Consider the following 4,050-nt stretch of genomic DNA (forward strand, 5'->3'; position numbering starts at 1 on the left):
TAAAATAATTCGAAGTGGTCTGTATTCTGTCGAAACTGCCAGACGCGGATCGCGATTTCGACCTTTTTGGATCTCATCAGCGCGTCGCAGACAGCTCCGACAGAACACAGACCAACTTTTACCTGCTGTCTTAACAGCGCGTTTTAGAAAATACTATAAATAGCGCGGTAAACGCCATCTGTAGTACGATGCTACATTTTAGGATTACGTATGTATCCAAAAAGATCGAAATCGCGATCCGCGTCTGGTAGTTTCGACAGAATACAGACCACTTCTAATTACTTTTTTTGATTATGGTAACGTGCCTATCACGTTGAGGTTAGCTACACCGGGATTCGTTTCGGCAGCTAGATATCCATATATTTAAATGGAAATTGTTGGAGCATACGTAATCCTAAAATGTACCATCGTACTACAGATGGCGTTTACCGCGCCATTTGTAGTATTTTCTAATTATAGACCGTTGATTTTCTATTGACGTTTTTGATAACGTGTGGATCTTCTAGGAATTTAATGGAAAAGAAGTTTTTTAGACCCTGATGACTTCTTTACTGTTATTTCTATTCAATGAATTCACAAACAAAAAGTATGTGCAGATATGTAAGTTCAATAACAACCAAAAACACCACATTTCGGTTAAAAATTGTAGAAAAAAGACAAGAGGTGCGTAAAATGCCATAACAGGGATGTTGTTATCACCAGGTAGGTGTACTTATTGTACCTATTGTATCGTGCATATGACAAAGTTGTTCGAACACGTCAATGCATCCTTTATTGCAACAGAGTTAGCTCGTAAAATGTATTGGTACTTCGTAGAGATGGATGGAAAGTTCTTAAGTCGTTTATAATAAAGGTAAAGCTTTAGAGTGCTTGTCACAAACTATAAAGTTGAGAAAGAGCTACAGCACTACTACCATGTTAACATACAAGTTTCTAAATGGGTTACTTCCTAAAAAGAATGTTTTCAAATCGCATACGTATTAACTCTACTGCAAGAGGAACAAGTTTACTTTCACTAAAAATTTCCAAAAGCATATTTGTAGGTATAGTTTAACGTTTATTGTTTCGTGAATTGTATTTTCTAAAACAGCTTTTCATATTTCGATTTCGAAGATGTCTGCGTGGCGTGTGGTACGGTGCGATGCAAATAAAGCTCAATGTTTATTGTGTTTAACGTAGGAGAGTGAAGCTTTTACTGTTTTGAGATTCGAGAGAATCGTAGTGGGCGACGTTTGGATACCGAAGTGAAATCTACATTTATTATGTTTCGACTTTTATTTTCCACGTCTTCAAACCGTTTCCGTGGGAATTGAAGGGACAGAACCATTCTGGGAATTTTAACCGCACTGGAATTGGTGAAGGATTGATTTGCTGCCGTGCAAATTGAGAAAACGAGAAATAAATCTAGATCCACATCTCTCTTTTACGTTCACGTTTCGTTTTGAATGACTTTGTTACGTATTTTAAATTTCTTTCCGATTGTCATTAGTAATGTCATCAAACCTCGTCTTACTGGAGACGGAAATTAACATTTTGTCATGATTATAGAGATTAGAATAAAAAATAAAAGAAGTTCTTATTTAGGCAAGCTAACCGAAATTCTGGAGATCGGAATTTGAAAAAACTGATTGCGAAAATGGCGTTTGATGGGAGAAATTTAAATGCAAGTTTTAAATTAAAACGAAGCGTATGTGACGTGGCAGTTATTGAAGTCTCAATATCGTCCTTTGAGGTGTTAGACCAAGTATTTAGTATCCACCCTGGTATCTAGAGCGATTCCTGCGGGCAGACTACACGACGTCCACCCGTTAAACTAAGGTCTCTTGCAACCGATCCTGCTAAATGCGGGAAAAGACCAGAGCTTTACTAACAAATACGTGGTAGAAGTTTTCGAAAGTGGCCTCGTCTGTCCAAGTAGTCCAGCTGACATGAGTATGAAGAGTCAGGAGAAGGTGGCGATCCCATGAACCCGAGATGATTTACCAATGCTCGAGTGCAAGTAATCCAAGTGGAGGATTCGTCCTTCGATCACCCGATTGGCGATGGAGACTACTTGTACTACCGGAGTCAGTTTTGACAGTTTTCCTGCCTTCCCAGCTATCTTATACTTGGACTCGCAGTTGCAATGGTTATACCCTACATGTCAGGAGAGAGAGAAGGCACTTCGATGGGTATGCGTCGTTTATCTGCTCGGCTACCGAACCTGCTGAGTCTGGTAGAAATGAAATTGGTTCCGCTAACACCAAAGGATTCTAAAGGGTCTTGCTCACCTCCTCACCTAGGAGAAAATGGTAGCTGTAACTTCGGCCACCATGCTCTGATTGAGATCATTATAATTCCGCGCCGGTGAGTAATCTTATCAGGGTTAACTCTCAAAGTACGTTGATGTGTCTATTACTTACATTATGTCTTAGAACAAACAGAATAGCTCAAAACCCCAACGCCAAAACACGACACTGTAGTTGTCCATTTAAATTATAAGTTAAAGATTTAAATAAATTATACGCCTCTATTTCAAGTAGACTACGTTTTGAGTACAAGAAATCCAATTCTAAATCTAGCCACTTACGCTTAGCAAAAGTGGTTATTTTTTCAATAACTTTACAGTTCTTTGAAACTTTAATATTCATAAACTCTGGGAAAAGAGAGTTACGTTTACAGGTTTTTAAGAATTGGATATCTGCACCAATTAATCTAATCTTACAACTAAGTTTATGATACCTGTTTAAATCCGATGACCGGGAAGCCATGACGAAATATGAAGATTGGAAAAACTTTGGCGGTTGTTGTAGAACAAACAGAATATAATCTGTCTGAAGGTAGAGATTAGAGTTGCTCACTCTGTGGAAGAAGGGCAGGGAAACAGAACTCTGATAAGTGATGTAGATTAAATTGATCGAATCAGATAAGATGGGGGTGTGGGAAAAAGAGATACTTGTTAAATTTAGAAAGGACGCAAAAACCGTGAGATATTTTTACTGGTAACGGCACTCTGCGGAAACACAGAGACAGGATGAGACTCGAGAAAAGTCAACTGTAGATTTTGTATCGAGGATGAGATACTACTACATATCATCGAAAACGAAGTAGGTACCTATATCTAAACGACACCTTCGTCCTGAGCAACAGCTACTTTGGAGAGGAATCTTATCTTTGGGTGGCTTTATTCGATATCTGAGAGACGCTAAGGGACTACTCATGTATCTGATGGCACTAAGGATGGTCCAACTCCTCCAGTAATAAATAAGTTAAAGACGTAGATTCACTTTCGATACAATTACAGTCGACTCTCGATAATTCGAAACTCGAGGGACTCTTAAAATATTACGAATTATCGAGTGTTTGAAATATCAAATGGTTCGAAATTTAATCTTTCGAACTTTTAATATGTATACAACGAAAGAGTAACAATAACTGAAACATAACTAAACAAACCAATTCTAGCGGAAGTGTGTGTCAAACTAATCATAACAAAAACAAAGACTCGATGATACGATGATACAAGTTTGAACTTGCCTCAAAATGTATGTAATTACAATCTTTCTGTCCTTCTCTTTGCAACTTCGAATTGTCGAGTGTTTGGCGCCGATGAGTTTGAGTGAGCGCGTCGTTTTGTTACGTAGCAATGATTTTTTCGTTCTAATTACCAAGTGCATAAAAATGTATTGATTTAGTTCGAAATATGAAGAAATTTTGTAGAAAACTCGTGATAACTTTGTAGAAAAATTCGAAAGGTTCGAATTATCGCAGGTTTGAATTAACGAGAGTCTAATTAAGTTATGAACCACTGGGCTTTTCAAATTCCATATTCAAAATATTTTATTAAATACATATCTATCTTCCAATTTCGAAATATAAATAAAATTTACTTAATATTAATTAATTTTAAATGTTAAGTAACTCACAAAAGTGTCAGTTTTTACGAAAGATAAGTTCATACAAGCAGAAAAGTCTTGCTGAAAGTGGTTAAAATATTTCCGTGGAAGCTGAAAATCGTTTCGAATAAACTCTCCGGTATTTCCTTATTTACCCTTTTCAAAGTCCGCAGCT

This window comes from Agrilus planipennis, unplaced genomic scaffold, assembly GCF_000699045.2.
Source record: "Agrilus planipennis isolate EAB-ADULT unplaced genomic scaffold, Apla_2.0 scaffold91, whole genome shotgun sequence".
Taxonomy (NCBI): Eukaryota; Metazoa; Arthropoda; class Insecta; order Coleoptera; family Buprestidae; genus Agrilus; species Agrilus planipennis.